The 16,686-nt window shown below is 37.8% G+C and overlaps 1 long non-coding RNA gene across 3 annotated transcripts; it reads right to left on the reverse strand.

The window, feature by feature from the left end:
- Positions 1 to 7,180: 7,180 nt before the first annotated feature.
- On the reverse strand, positions 7,181 to 16,170 carry LOC107319342 (uncharacterized). 3 transcript variants are annotated; one of them, XR_014947557.1, is made up of 3 exons: positions 15,796 to 16,170; positions 7,522 to 7,671; positions 7,181 to 7,381 (listed from the first exon to the last, which is right to left on the reverse strand). It is a non-coding gene; the product is annotated as an uncharacterized LOC107319342 (long non-coding RNA). The 3 variants fall into 3 exon arrangements; XR_004308659.2 differs by lacking the exon at positions 15,796 to 16,170 and adding an exon at positions 15,149 to 15,476; XR_004308660.2 differs by lacking the exon at positions 15,796 to 16,170 and adding an exon at positions 14,505 to 14,591.
- Positions 16,171 to 16,686: the final 516 nt, after the last annotated feature.

The raw sequence follows: 16,686 nt of genomic DNA on the forward strand, positions 1-16,686 counted from the left end.
TACCCAGGAGTCATCACTTGAGCTTTCTCTTCTCCTTTCTTTTAAATCAAACCTCCAGTCTCACTCACATGTTGATTTTCTCACATCATCCAGGAGATACTGGAATATTTTACCCAAGGTGTGAAGTAGTCTGTTTTTAGCTATCTGTTACAAAGTTAGCGATGTTGCTATTCTTACTGGGCACAGTGTGTAAGATGTATTCCCACACTAGGAGAGTATTTAGTAAGGTCACAAGGATGCCCAGTCTTTATCAAACACGTTCCCTGGAAACTTGGCAGGGATTTCATTCCACGGGGGCAAAACAATGGCATTGTTTTTAGAATCATTTACATTTTTCATTGTTTGTGCAGAAATGTGTATTATCAGCCTGTAAAAGAAAATTTGTTATCAGCAGCATTCCAACTCTATTTTTGCTTTGAGAAAATAGGTTTTGAATTCAGTGGAATTGTTTCACATTTACATTAGTGCAAATGAAAAAGAAGCAGGCCTTCTTCACACCACTCACAATCACTTTAGTCTTTTTAATCATTCCTTAAGGAAGAAAACTGAACTTCTAGCACAATTTTAAACTTTGCTGGAGACAAACAAGAGATGTAAGAACTGCATAAAAACATCTTCCATGTCAGAAAAGGATTTTATGTAACTCAAAGAAGCATAAACAGAAGAAGTGTGACCTGGAAATAGAACTCTGTAGAAAGGAAGAAGGTCAGAGTGCTGTGTCTACCTCTAATAATCTCAGAGAAAGAGGGAAGTCCCCCCCGGTCTTGTTTTTCTAATTTTTCTGACATTTTCCTCATAGACTCAATACTGTAAAAACTGAAGCAGAACTCTCTCAACTATGGACCATCTTTGCAGAGTTCGCAGATGGTCTGTGTAGTAGCAGACTCCAAATTCCCCTGCTAAGCTGGCCTGAGTTGTGTAGCCTGAAAAGATTTATTAAATAAGACATAGCAAACTGCATGCAGTGGAAAAAGAAGATGTGGTCTGCAGTACTCTTCAGGATCAGAGGAGGGTGAGCAGGGAAATGTTTAATGCTTGTTTGAAGGATGAATAGTTTAAAAAAAAAAAAAAAAAAAAAAAGACCCACACAATTTTCTCAGCTTCAGAAAGAAATCTGAATTTGAAGCCAGACAGTTCATTCATTTTAAATAGGGAAAGGACTAATACACCACCATGTACTACGCCTGTGCAAATTAGAGATTATGTGTCACCAGGAGACTTCTTCTGCCCAGACATGTACCATTAGGCCACATGTGTTTTATACCAGGCAGCTGTGCTCCACAAGAACAACTGGCCAGGCTGCCAGCTTGTACTTTGCTCTATCATTGTCTCGTCTTTACCAGCACACTGGTCTGACATCTTGCCATTTGCAGCAAGTTCTGCCCAGGAGACTGCATTTGTATACAGCTCCACTCCAGAAGTCCAGCAAAAAAATTGACTCAGCCTATCAGCTGTAATAAAGTCTTCTGCTAAAAGGTATCCTTTGTCAGAAGATGACAGTACCACTGAGGACAGCTGCACTTGGGAAACTTGCTTTCTGTTCCATCAGAAATTTCTTCTGTGACCTTGAACAAATTAATAGTCTATTTCTTGCTTTGGTGCCTGAAAATATTTGCAGGGCTTCCTAAGGGTAAGATTGCAAAGCACTCAATTACAGTGGTACTGTGGACTAGAAAAATGGACAGACACTTTTTTTTTGGAAATATCAATTTCTACTTCAATCATAAAGAAACCCCAAATGTACCAGGGTGTGAGCATGAGGGTCAGAAAATGCTGCAATAGCAGAGAGCCTTCAAACTCTGCTCTTGGGTAATGAACATGTCTTCTGACACTTAAACAGCCACTTCTGGCTGATAAACAATGAACAGCATCTTTCCCTTCTGACCTAGAAAAAGGGTCAGCACATATAGGGCCTTTGAGTTGTTCTGGGAAACTCAGAGCTTAGAAAGCTTCAGCAAGAATTATGTAGTTCTGTTACATAATTATCGTTTCTTCTCTAAGATAAAAAGCTCACAGATGGTAACACTCCCTGGCTTTCCTCACGTGAGTCACTGCTCTTTGTGTAACACTGCTCCTGGAGCTTACAGTTCAGTAACTTTATTTCTGCCTTGATTGTAAGTGGCATTGTCAACGCTCATTCCAAAAATAAACCCTCCTGACTAATGACACAGATACTCAACAGGCTTAGAATCATCTTTTTATAGCAGCTCTTTGACTTTAGATACCGAACGTCCACTATTTTTGGCACAGGAGCTCAGAGAAACTTTCATGATCTTTAGCCTACATGGCCAGTTTTGCGCTCAGTTCAGGTTCCATGAGAGTGCTCATGGCTTTTGTTAAACGTGGAGAAATATGTTTATTCTTCTGCATATTTGTACTCACTAGAGAAACAACTGACCTAGAAAGTGGAGCCTGTGCTATCGCATGAGGTTTTCCACATTGCTGCTGAGATATTAAAGGCTTGTCACTTCAAGAGGTTCTTGAGGGTCTGATGATTTGATGCTTAATGGAACTGAAGAGAAAAAATTTGGATTGAATTAACTAGAAGTGAAAGGTAACTATGGGATGACTTACATGTACTAGGGCTGCTCTGAAAGTAATGCTTCCTATTTTATTATGTTGGCCTACGACATCAGAGGCAGATGTAGGTGGTATGGCACTTAAAGTTGAAACTTCCCACCAGTATTTTATTACGTCTTGTTGCCACGTGACAGATGGCAGCAGAGTGGCAGGCTTACAAAATGGCATCCAGTAAATGAAGCAAAGGTGTATTATTGAATTACTCCATGTGGAAAAATGTAATGCATTGACACTTGATGAACATTTATGGAGGCCAAATAGTCAATGTGAGCACAGTGAAGAGGTAGGTGGTGTGTTTCTGGAGTAGTGACAGCAACATGAAAGACAAACAACATGCCAGACAGCCATGCACAGCAGTCACACCATGAAACAAAGAGCATCTCAATCAGCTCATCCATAGGAAGCGGCTGGTGGTGGTGACTGCTGAAAAAACTGTGCTTTGTAGCTGAGAATTTCCTCTATCAAGCTGTTACTATGCTCTTTGTATTTGTTGTAGTTTCCATGGAAATAAACAGGAGGCATCGCTTTCAGAGCATCCTACAGGATTTTCTCATTTAATGACCTGGATTTAGTAATGTGATTTGTTTATTTCAATAAGTGAGTGTGGTACTAGTGTTGGATGCCAAATTCACCCACTTTCCAGCAGGAGTTCGCTGTTTACTCATAGGGCAAAGTGAAGATGTCAATATTCAAACTTTTTTTTGGTAAGTCGTAATTTCCTTCTAATACAACTCCACCAGCCACAAACAACAGCAGAAGCCAGTATGTAGGCAAAGGCCTTGGGTTTTCTTAACCTGTTTCAGTTTAGTATACCTTGATAACAGAATAGTAACATTTTGGCAGCGTTACCTGATTCAGTCATTGCTGCCAATGTTCTAGTGAATTACATTTCTGTTGTTTACTTCTGTAGTTAGACACAATACTCAAGGAAATATGTATTGCTATTAAAAGTTCTGTAGCTTAAGAAATGCTTACTAGATTAGACCTAGTCTACAGCAGTAAGTACAGAACGTGGAAAGTAATATAATCTGATCCTTGTATAGGATAATGTTACTAGTAAGACTTCCTAAGCAAGGATTAACATTTTCATGTTGACGGTATCATTTGCAGCCAACTAAATGCTAGTCCAGAGGTAGGTGTTGCCCTCTGCTACCTGAAGGTAGGGCTTATACAGCGCTGGTCTGTTCTCAAAGGAGCACCACAGAAGCACAAAGAAAAATAATCACAAGATGCAACAGGGGAAAGGCATAAGGAAAATGTTGTTCATAACAAGACTGATTTGGCTCTTGTAACAGATGACACAAAGAAGTCTGAAAATCTCCAGGGTTGGAGAATCACAGGAAGACTCACATCAGCAAAGAGGTACAATAATTACTTTGAGATAAAGCTAGTGGCTGACTGACTTCATTTCCACCAAAATCTCTTTGAACTGTGGCAGAAATTATTAGTTTTATAAGGTTTTATGCCAATATTATGTTGGTTCTGAGGGACTGAAAATTTGCTTTCAGCTTGCCTCCAGACTTAACTGTAATTCTAGTTGCTGGTGTGGTTTAATATTGGTTAATGTCTGCAGTTAGAACATCTGTAGTCCTTGCACTTGCCACTGTAGAGAACAGAGATAGCAATTCACATATGTTATTCAGGGCAGGCAAGTGGAGGGAAGGTAAGAACAGAGATCCATGGTTAATCATCAGAAAACCTGAAACAGATCCCCAGATGTCAGTGATGCTTTTTTCATTGAAATTCCTTGCTCATGTTCCCTTTCTGATCAAAATTAGTTAACAGTCACTCTATGTAATAAAACTAAAGGAAAAAAAAAATCAGTATCATGGGCACTTCTACCAATATTAAGTAATTTTTGGAGCTGATTACACAGTAAGCCAGCGAGTAGGACCCTGTTTCTTTTGTAAATAAATATGGACCTAAATACCAGTGCATTAGGGCTGCTTAAGGCTGAAAGTAGGATGATTCCAAGTTGTCCTATTTTAGTAGGATAGACTCAAGGTATACAATTTAAGACTACTGAATGCATTCATTTCACAATTACTTTGAGAGGATTGAGAACCTGACAAGATTAGATTCCAAGCCCAGGCATCAAATTGTTACAGCTGAATACAGTGTTGCATATAACTGTTTGTTTTTGTTGTTCATTAACGTTAATACGCACTGATTAAGACGAAATTCAATCCTTTAGACCTTCCCCTTAGGGCATGCTGTCCAATGAATGTATTCATGGCTGCTAATCCAACTAGTAAACTGTTCTTCTCCCACTGTGTGTAATCTCCCCCTCCTTTTAGCATTTGACCATTTCAAACACTCAGAGACTAAAACCTCCCATGGAAAGCTTTTCCTCTAAACAGAAGAATGAAAATGAAGCAGCCATAGAGCACAACACTGTACAAAAGGTGTCACTAACTGCATTTTAACTAAGGAGGAACACTGCACCTCAGTAACTACTTGCTGTCTTCGGAGTCCAGGCAGGTCAATCTGATTCTGTGCCACCCTGAGGTTTGCTACACTGTTGTTTGGCAAAGACATTGTATCCCACTATTCACTATTTTTCATTAAAGAACTGTCTTAGGAAGACACGCAGAACTACTGCAAAACAGATAGCAGACAAAAGTCAAGTGCAGTAATTTGATTTGTAAACAAATTCTAGTTCAGGCTACTATTCATCTTACTATTGCCTTATCAGTTTACATACCCACTTTAAAGGATGATGGTTAATAACACACCATGGAGAACTTTCTGATACATTACAAATACCCAAGTCATGTCCCTGACTGGGTTACACTAGTGTGAACTCAAAGACTCCAATGGATATAAGAATTCCTCCAGATTAAGCTCCAAGCAAGAAGTCAAAACCTCAATTATTTTCTTTTTCTACTGGTTTGGTTGCCTATTTTTAACTGGAAACACTATTAATACACAAGGTTTGTGATTACACTATTCAGGCTGAGTCAGGCAAGACTCAGCAGGTTGCCAGGTAGAAGTGAATGATTCTGAATTCTCTTCATTTGGAATAAGCCCCAAATAGCTCCAAAAAAGGATGATGTCAGTATGCAAACAATAGACAACTCATAGTTCTCATCTGAAATCACCTTGTAATTTAGACTTATTTTTAAAAAGGCATTAACTATTAATTATAGAGACCATAGGACAATATCTGTAAAATGCTTGGTCCTCATGAAAGCTCCTTCTTTATTTTCCCATATTGGAAGTCAAGAGGTCCTGCAGGTGATGCTTCACCTACTCATAACAACAGATGTAAGAACAAAACATTTCCACCTTTTCTTAAAGACAAGCAACTCTGAACGCAATACCTCTGCTCCACTCACCTCCAGTTTTTAATGGTATATTTCACAGCCTGATTTTGGGAACAGCTGTATTTTACCGTAAACAGACAATGCTCAGCATCATATTTCAAACAATTTCTCTTGTCCTTGAGATGCGAGCTGTGAGCTATTGGCAAAGCAACCTGTTTGTTTTCCTAAAACAGAAATCTGTGAAGATGCATTTATTCCCAGGTGTTATCTTTCCTGCCTCTGATTAACATCCCCAAGAGAGAATGAATTCTACCCACAATTGACACCATTCCTTCTTCTATTTATGTCAACTATTCTGTTTCCAATATATATTTGGAAGAAAATATAAAATCCAAATATGCCAAGTGGCTGCTCAGGATCTGTCTTTTGCTTAAGGGGAGCTGCAGAAAGGAAGAATACATTCTTGTTCCTAGAATGTTTTGTGCTTTTATAACTACAATCATTCCTTCATAGTGAATGAACCTTTTTCTAAGAAACTTGAATGATAATCATTGGAAAGAAAAATGAAGGGTAAGAAACAACAAATCCTGAAGAACAGAAGATAGTGTGAGATAAAAACTGAGTCACCAGAGTAGTAAAGAAAATAACAGAATTTACAGAAATTTTGTCCCAGATTTTCAGGCATCTGGGATTGAATATCAGAGATGGAAGATTAAGAAAGATCTAATGGAATTACCAGCCATAATGTTGGAGACTACCAATCCTTACCTGACACAGGCAGACTCTGCCCAGTTAGCTGAAGCCTTCTTCACAGACTCAGTACTATCAGAAGATTTTATATTTGAAAAGTGAGATTGGAATCACATAGGTATATGAAAGACTCATTTGGTTTGGACTTCTCAGTTTTCTTGAAGTTTACATTAGTTTCTATTTAATTCAACTAAACTTGCCCTTGAACAAAAACAGATAAGAAAATACAGCATATATTATAATGGATTCACTATCCCCATGAAAATTCCAGGTTTTAACATCTTGTTTCCAACTACTCCCTGCAGCTGTTGCAACTAAGAACTCATTTCTAAGAATCATTCCTTTGAAATTACAGGAAGAGCTTTCTGCTCTAGGACAGGCAGGGCAGAGAAAATCTGTTCTTGCCATTTCTTTGAGTACCATTGGCACACACTCCATTAGTCCAGAATACACAGAAACTTTTGCAAAGTTGCTAACACCTTATTCAGTTGTTGCTGTCTTTGAAATAGATATGGTATGGAAGAACTAGGAATTATTGCTCACCAAAGAGCAACTGAAAGCTTAACAAACCACTCTGGAACAAATTGCATTAAAAATACTCAGTATCAGATTTCCCTTTATTATTTTCTTATTCTGAACAAAAGCATCCTGAAAAGATACTTTCTTTAATCGTGAGACAGCACCAGAGAACATTCAGAATCTGATACCGTCAGTCAGCTCAGGTCTCCCAGCAGCATGTTGGACTCCTGCAATTTTCAGGCTATTCCACAAGATTTGCAATAGCACTGAAAGAAAATAAATAAATAAGAAAAACATTCACTATGCAGTTGCTAAGACAAAGAGGCCTCACAACAAACGTAAGATAAGACAAACATAAAGGGATTTGAAATGAGCACGCTTACAATAAGGAATGATGCAAACTTACATTACACATGATGTAGGTTTCAAATCTAGCTATGACATCAGTATAAATTTTCTCTCCAAGGTGAGATGAAATGAGCATGTTCTTCTAGGGATGATTGCGCTGCCTCCTCGCTATTCAGTCTGAATCAGTCTCCAGTTATAGGCTGTGATGCTGTTACAAAATAAAAAGATTCAGTCTTCCCCCTTTGCCAGCCTATACTAAATGCATTACAATGTAGCTGGCATGTTGCTTGAAGACTGTAAGTACTTCGTTAGTGCTACTTTTTGCTGAAATCAGCACTTGCAGTTCCCAAGCATTTATGAAGCATAACATTCCCACTGGTTTCCCATTTGTTACACTGCTGAGGGAGGATTAAAGATTCTAAACACATTTAACATGAATTTACAATCTGAAAGTCAACACTGGGGGAAAAAATAAAGTGGAATGAAAAACTTGGCCATATCACACGTGTTGTGGTATTAAACAGCTGTTCTGTAACAGTTACTAAGTACCTTCCATGAAGACCATCTCCTCAATAAATAAATAAATAAATAAAGTATAAACAATCTGTCATTTTAATGTTGAAAGGAAAGGGAGAGTGTGTTATGTTTTGAAAACTTCCCAGTAAAGCTTGAACAGAGTCTGCACAGGAAGAGAAATAGAGCTGACAACAAGCAAAACTGTTCTGAAATGAGTTGAAGATGGTGAGCAGGTAATTAAGATTCTGGATAGAATTAATTTTAGTTGAAGAAGTAGAAAGAGAGCAGCAGCAGCAGCAAGGTTAGCCACCATAACAACATCATTTTCTCTGGAAACACTCCATATACCAGCGCTCTAGCTGACACTCCAGGCAAGCCTGGAAACTGAATGATAAGAGAAAAAGGTGAAAGTAGCACAGGAAACCTAACACTGAAAATAATGAAGGGAGATGGGGACTGACAGCAAATGATGGATCACAAATACTACTGGAGCTGAGGTCATGGAAACAGTAGCAGGATGTGAAGGAGTGCACTGATGGGCACTCAGTCAGCAAGAAATGTGGGAGAGCCAAGTTCAGAATGCAGACAGAGTGAAGACATAAGAAAACATTCAACAGTTACATCAGGACTAGAAGGAATGGCTTCAAGCTGCACCAGGGGAGGTTCAGGCTGGACATTAGGAAATACTGCTTCTCTGAAAGACTGGTCAGGCAGTGGAACGGGCTGCCCATGGAGGTGGTGGAGTCACCGACCCTGGAAGTGTTCAAGGAATGTTTGGACTTGGAAAAAAGGCAGGGCACTGCAAGAGGAATAATGTATACAGCTTAGTGGAATTACAAGTTTAAGACCTGTGAAGAAGGGCTCCTTGCCATTCACAGCCAACAATGAAGGAGTCTAAACACCTGACTTTAACTAGCAGAGAGGCAGGAAGCTGTGTTCAAATAACAATATTCAACATTTTGCTGGTAGAAATGCATGAAGATCACTTAATATCAAAATACGTAGCCTGCATACCTAAATAATTATCTATTCCATCTGAACTGTTCCTAGATAAGCCATTTAAATTCAAACAGAGCTGGTGGATGCACAGAGTAGCCTTTTCATGGAAAATTACAGTTTTTCATTCCTTTCCAGAGAATAGAAATGAGTTGCAGGGTTTATTTCCCTGCAGTATTTTGATAATTACCACCAAACATTGATATTTTTACCCTAGAAAGTCTGAGTGTGACTGGGAGACTATGAAATACGTGGCTATGAAACATTTCAGTTTAGCCAAGCCAACATAATTTCTTTTTAATTTTTGTGAAAGTTCATGTTCTACACACTACTGAAAATATCATACATGCTTTGAAACTTCAAACAAAAACAAACAAAAAACCCAACCTTTTCATAAATAAAAAATGACCACTTTAAATCACTTTCAAATAGAAACTGTTCCTCACTCTTTCTTGGCAGGTGATAGGTTTTACCGACAAGCTATAAATCCTCTAAATAGACATAAATAATAGAAATAATTGCACAGCCTTTATAAAGCAGTATGAACAATTATACTGTAATATTAAAAAAAAAAATAAATCTATTTCCACTATAATCAGCCATGAATCAGATGCCCATTAATGAATAAAGGTTATGAATCATGGCCTTTAAAAGACCTAAGGCTATAAAATACAACAGCTTCCTAAAATTTGCCCTGAAGCTTGTCTGCATTAACAATGGTATGACCAGAGAGGGTTAACAAATAACTTGAGTTTGGGTTCACTGACCTAGCCTGGGTACATCTGATGTACACCAGTCGTTTTGGTATGGATTGAAATCCAGTACACATGGGGTCAGCCAACTCCTAAGGACACATTTTTACAGTATATTGGGAAACTACCACCACAAACAAACAGTGTCAGACATTTTAAAAAGATATTTTCAGGAAGCAAATGAGCCTGGTTTAATACCATAACACTTTAAAGTAATTCCTTATTTTATCTGAAACAATTCACTCATCCATCAGTATCCAATTAAATCTGGTATGAGTCAGATTGCAGTATTGGCTGCTGATGACTAATAAGGCAGGTCAACATCTATACATAGAACTACTTAGTGATGATACAGCAATTGGCAACTTCAATTACGGACAGTGACCATGCTTTTTTTTTTAGTTTGTTTCTTTTGCTTTGAGTTTTTGAAGAAGGAATTGAAAATTGTAATAAGAGGAGGATACAGAGATCTTTGATCCTTGGTCTCCCTTACTGTGACTCTAAATGCACTACGTCATATCTTGTAATGGATCTATATAGGTCACTCAGAAATAGGGGGCATTTCTTTCAATTTATTTCCAAAATTACAACGGATACAAAGAGCACAAAAAGACTGATAGAGAAAATTCTCAAGTGTTTTTCAACGTATCCGCAGCAATCAACAGTGCATTTCACCAGTACTGAACAAGAGCCTGTACGATGTGCTCAGAAAAATCTGCACCAGTGGAGGTGACCCCACTGTCACTGCTACCACAGCTGAAATGCACCACCCACTGACTGAGTGTGCTCACATTCACTGTTAGGTCTCTGCAAACATTCAGCAAGCATCCATGAATGTTAATGGGTGTAATTTTTTCTGCATGGAGGAATTCAATGACACACCTTTGCTTCATAAATACTTCCATGTTGAATGCCAGTTTCTCAGTGCCCCTATCCTGCCATCTGTCACACAGCAACACCATGTAATAGGATACTGGGGGTAAGGTTCAACCTCTACTGCAGTACCACCAACATCTGCCTCTAATTTCATGGGCCAACAGAGCAGCCCTTATAATTTTACCGTCAAGGAAATATTCTTATGTCAGAAGTTTCCTGTAAATGGGGAAGTGAAAAAGATAGTTTTGAAATATTAGTGTCAAAAAAAAATCAGGAGGAAAGGATGACATCACTTAGAAGTTGTGTGTATTAACAACTGAAATAAGCATAAGAAAAAAAAAAAAAGAATTAATGCACATCTTTTTAATTAAGATTAAGCAGAATAAGAAAGTGACTTCCTAGTTGTATTTTTAGTTACTTTTCTTGCATACTAGGAAATAAGAAGGCTTCTTAAAATTATCTCTTATATGTAATGCCTCACAGAGACTGCACACACTGTGAGTTAAGATTTAGCCTCGTCTTTATGTCCAGTATCTGGCTTTCATCCAGACCACCACTTCACGTTATTGTCCCATTATTGTCCCATCCACAACAGCAATACTGTGCTATAGATAGTTGCTCCAGAGAAATGTATCTAAAACTTAGCAGGTAGAGAAAATGATGCACACACAGATTCAAGACATGGCTCAACTGTGGTCAACTAGCCAAGAAAATGTTTGTCTTTTAGTGGAGCCAATTGATATGGCAAACTGCTGAATGAGCGCTGTCTAGCTCTGGACTTGCTCAGGTATCTCTACATTGGACTGCACACTCTGAGTCTCATTTTTTCTACTTTTTATTACTAAAACTATACTGGCAGTCTGCTGTTGCTCAAAGCCCACATCCCATGCCTGCATATCTTACCTTTCCATATTCACAGGACCCTGATTTAAATATAATCATTTAAAATGCATGTTGTAAAGAAAATGAGTTTCACCTGTAAACCCTTCATTCTAAAGTCAATGGATGTCTTGCTTTCCATATGCAGTAAGAAAACTGAAGTGAAGATATCCTAAGAATACAGCAGAAACAGTGAGATGATATTATCCTTAAATAGCAAATGTACATAGAAAAGTAGCCTACAGATCCTCGCTGTGTATCAAGATAACAGGGTCTTTCTCTGCATAGTCAGTATACTTTGTTTCTCATTACAGAAATAGAACATAAAGAAATGAATTAGTTTTATTATCATGAAATAATATCCTGACTTAATTTGGTATCCAGCTATTTTTGAAGCCACCCAGTATGGGAAGATTTAGGGTTCATGCGTGCCCTAGCACCAGACTTTCAACTTGTAGAAGGTACTATGTGCCAGACACACTCAACACAGAACTTGTGCATAGATCTGCACATTGTCCCCAGAGGACATATTTCTAGGCTGATGCAATAAGCCTTTAGTCTTCCACGAGACTAGATAGTTTAGAGGATTAATGTATTTTCCATTAGTAATCCTCCTTGAGACGCTGAAATAGAATCTCTTCTCCATAAATTTGCTTTACCACTTCAGTACCTAGCACTGCTAGAGGAGACAGCTCTGCCTCTAACATATGAGGAAGATAAGCAGAGATATTTTGTAACAGTATTTTGATTTTCTGCAAGCCTCACCTGAAGAAGACAACTCAAAATACCAGAAGACAACAGACTTTTTCAGTAGTATCAATGTCATATTTTCTCCTCCTATTCTAATATATACTACCTTCAATCTCTTTCTGTCACCCTTAACAGTAACATACTAGCAGTCCATTCAGAGCATAACCTTTTTAGAACTAATTTTGAAATTTGCTTGCATTTCATCAGGTCAAAACTCCTGTGCATTAGGTCAGATTTTCCCAGCAAAAAATGCTGATGAAGTAGTACTTCTCAATTTGGTTCCCCCTAAGTACTATTTATGGAATCCTTCCCAACAATGAATTCTGTTCATAAAACAAGGCCTGATTGTGCACCAAAATAAGTTACAATGAGCCCTGTCAGCAAAATATTAGATAAAGGTAGTGCTGAAAGAGAGAAATTAATACTTCATGTTCATTTATGATTCATGAGTTTGGAGTTGAAATGGAAGCTGCACATAATAATGAATGATGGAAATACCTTGTTTGGTAAGGATGAATAGAAACTTTCATCTTGAATAAGCTATCAATAGATTATTGATCCAAACCATTACAGCTAAAAAAAGTTCAAAAACTGCCCAATGATATAAATACACTCTATCAGCTAATAGTTGAAATACTCTTACATCACCATTTGAATAAAAATCTATAATCCCTCAAGTCATGGGCATGCACATCTACAGCTGCATCTCTGCAAATAGAATTCACGCATATGGGAGTTTCAGACTCTTACCCATTCCAAGTGTTTCAAGGAGAGGTCAATTGACTCTGGACTATATCCCAGAATCTTATGGCAGTAAACTACCATGTGATCAAGAGAAAGAACAACGGTGCATTTTCCACTTCATGACAGGAAGTTATTTTTATTTTATTATTATTATTATTATCTTACACAGGGATAGCTGTATGTGTTTTTAGTACAATATTAGCATCTTGAAATGACTAAAATAAAGGTTCACTTGCTGCTATATATATATATGAGGCTTCTCCCTACCACTTCAGTTAAACAGAGCTTTACAATTTCTAGTTTCTTCAAAAATTTTTAGCAAAACAATAGAAAAAAAATCTTCACACTAAGCTGAAATGGAGCCTATTGTGTCTGTGAGGTTCTTGAACTTTTTGAGCAAAAGACATTTCAGAGGAGATTGTTTTCATCAGCACAATGAAAAAAAGATGAGTTGGCAGGAGAATAATGTAGAAATATTTATTACCAGCATTCACTGGAAACAACAATAGAATGCCTCTAAAAGCCTGAATGGAAAAAAAAAAAAAAAAAATTAAAAATTAACTAGGACTCCAGAAAAGGAAATGCTGATAATTGAGGACACCTACTTCTGTGTCATGTGACTGGAAAACCACACACAGAAGTTAAAATGTAATTTAACTCCGTACTTCTTCCTTTTTTAAACAGTTGGAAAAGGGGAGATATATGGCATTGTTTTTGCAGTTTTCACAGAGATCCTCTGCTCTCTTCTGTGTAATGTCACAAAAGAAACTTTCAGAACATTGACTAGTACAATTCATTACCATACAATCCATAGCCAAGTATTTTAAAGACACAAGACTTACTTTAAACAAAGTCACAATAAAAATAATCTTTTCTGAAGTGTTAGGCATCATCAGGGTCTTCGAGAAATACACTCAAATATATTTCCATAGTTAAGTAAAAACTGAAAATATCTTTAATTTAAAATGAGAATTTACACCAGAATTCCCAAAAGACCAAGAAAAACCCTTGGCAAATAGTTTCTTCAATGCATGAAAACATCAGTTAGGGATGAATGCATAGCTTTTATGTGTTTAACATAAGCTTGCCAGAAGAATAGTTAACTCAATTTTATTTTTTTAAAATTAATAAGTTGCAGCATAAGCCCCAACACTACCAGATTTTAATCTCAGTGTACATCCTCTGGAAATGATTTCATTTTTAATAGGAAAAAAAAAAAAAAAAAAAAAAAAAAAGCACACGAATGCTTTAATTAGCAAATAAATCAAATGGTTTTGAGATCAGAATCTGACCCAAGTCTAAGAATAGAGCTATTCCAGAGAGGATCAGCTCCAACCCAAACACAGCAGCAGCCTTGTTCTGCTCCAGTTCCACTCATCATTTTAATCTTTCAGTTGAGTTGCCAATATTGTCTGAATTACTTTACTTCCATGGTAAGTGATGAGAAACGGGCTCAAACCAATCTCAGACTGAAGTTTGGTATTAAACAGAAGGTAAAATAAGCATGCAAGGACAGTCCATTTCCTACCTGTGATGACACAGAGGACAAAGCAACTACCTGTATCACTGAGTACTTCAGATCTTTGATACTTGCTGTACTACATTGCATTGCTGTAAAGCAGCCGAACAGTTGAAAGAGCTTTTATTTTGCTCCTTGCAGCATCACTTCAGCATGCACCAGGCTGAAAGCACAACTTAGAATTCCCTCCCCTGCTGTGAGTGGAGGAAAGACACATTGCCCTTTATGTTGGTTTAAGAGAAAGCAGTGTTGCCCATTTTTCTTGAAGTATTTGTGCAGAACAAGAAATGGAAATAATAACTGTGGAGTAATGAAGAGAAAGCAAAGGTTGGGGGTGGAGAGAGCAACAGCAAGAAAACAAAAGAGATGCAAACTTCAGTAGTTACAGCAGCATCCAGCGCAGGTACATATGTCCAGAAGAAAGAAATGCAGATAATATTTAATGTAACACCTATCTATTCCCCAAGCCTTCATTTTTTTCACAGAATTCCAGCTGACACTGAGGTTGAACTGAAAGATCCAAATGTCTCCCTGAAAACCAAGACACCAAGATTTGAGAGTAGACCCCCATAAACTCAAAGAAGCAAACCTCCTCAATTCTCTTTAATTTTCAAAACAGAATTCCTTACAATAGCTAACATCCTAAATCATACCATAGCCACGTGACCATCTGCAGCATTTAAGCTCGGTGACAGCAGGAGCCAGGCAGACAGGTAACAGCTCAGCAAACAGTTCCTCAGCTTAGGAAGCAATTTTTCTTTCTTCTGCAATTGAAGACTTCAGGAAAGAGGTTTCACTTGCATCTAGCAGCGCCAAGACAAGGAAATAGTTTTCTCTGAAGCTTAATCACTTTGGTTACTTGAGCAAGCCAACTTTGGTAGAAAACAAACAAACAAACACCAACCAATAACTGAAGTTAATCAAACCCTTGCTTAGATTACCCAGTTCTGAGGGGGTTTTGTTTTGTTATCAGCAGCACCTGAAATTCATTTCTTAGGGACACATACCTTAAAGTAAAAACACACTGAAGTCATTAGAACAACACAGCTCTCCTGCAAAACTCAACTGACATCTTCTGGCCAACCTTGGTTCTACTGGTTGGTAATTAAAAACTTATTCAGTTAAAGCAATCAAATTGAAATCCTTTTTGTTAAATAAAAACACCTCCAAACTGCAGAGCATGAAGTGGTGATCTAAGAGCTACTCCACAGCAACAAGAGCTATTTCAGAGAGCATAAAGTGGAACACAATGAAAAGAAATAGAATAGAGAATACCAAAGGTTATGTTGTCAGAGCTTACCTCCTCCTCAGCTGACAGTTAGTGGTTTCTGATGCCAGCAATGTGTTTCTGCAGCAAGCATCTTTTGGCTGGTGTGAGAGAAGTCAGTCTGAGCTAACTAGCTCACTCTGTTTGCTCTCTCGTTTGCTGCCTGTGTTTCCAGCACTTTAGCCTTGCTCACTGACATTCCTGCTCTGCCCACACCCCCCATTCTTTCTAATTCAGAAAATAACTACAAGGTAAATAAATAAATAAAAATTCTGACCCATTATGAGGGCCTCCAACATTACAGGCTCAAAGAAGCCAGATTCAAGCAGATGCCCAGATATTTGTTAGCACAGAGATCTGGCAGGGGCCAAGGGGCCATAAAGTTGCTGAACAGCAGCTAACTAATGCAATAAGACCCTCTCTTATCTAGCTGATAACTGGAGAGATCTGACAGTATCAGCTTGAACCAGCCCTCCAAGATAAACAAAGATTTAGTAAAATATAAAGTGTTTCATATGACAATTGTGCTTATTTAGACATTAACTTCTCAGCAGCAAACACAAAGAAAAAATACTTCTTGTTCATGTCAAACCATGGTTTGTAGCCTTAACACCAACACATCCGTTGGATACTTTTCTGCTTTCTCTGCTAAGGCATTACAGTAACAAAGATTGCATAGAAACAGCAAACAACAACAGCGTGATGGATACCAACAAAACAGTAAGATGTTAATAGTTCTGCTTTCAGCTCATCTCAGTAGAATATTAATGCCAAATAGAGCCTTTGTTTGACTAAAATACCAAATATGTGTATATACACACACACACACGTATAAACACATACAGTCAAAGTTTAAATAGTTAATCTTGCCCTTATTTTATTTTCATCCTGCAAAAAGGCAAGACAAAACGAATGGAAACAAGG

Source organism: Coturnix japonica, chromosome 6, assembly GCF_054131305.1.
Source record: "Coturnix japonica strain WE chromosome 6, WE-NBRP24, whole genome shotgun sequence".
Lineage (NCBI taxonomy): Eukaryota > Metazoa > Chordata > Aves > Galliformes > Phasianidae > Coturnix > Coturnix japonica.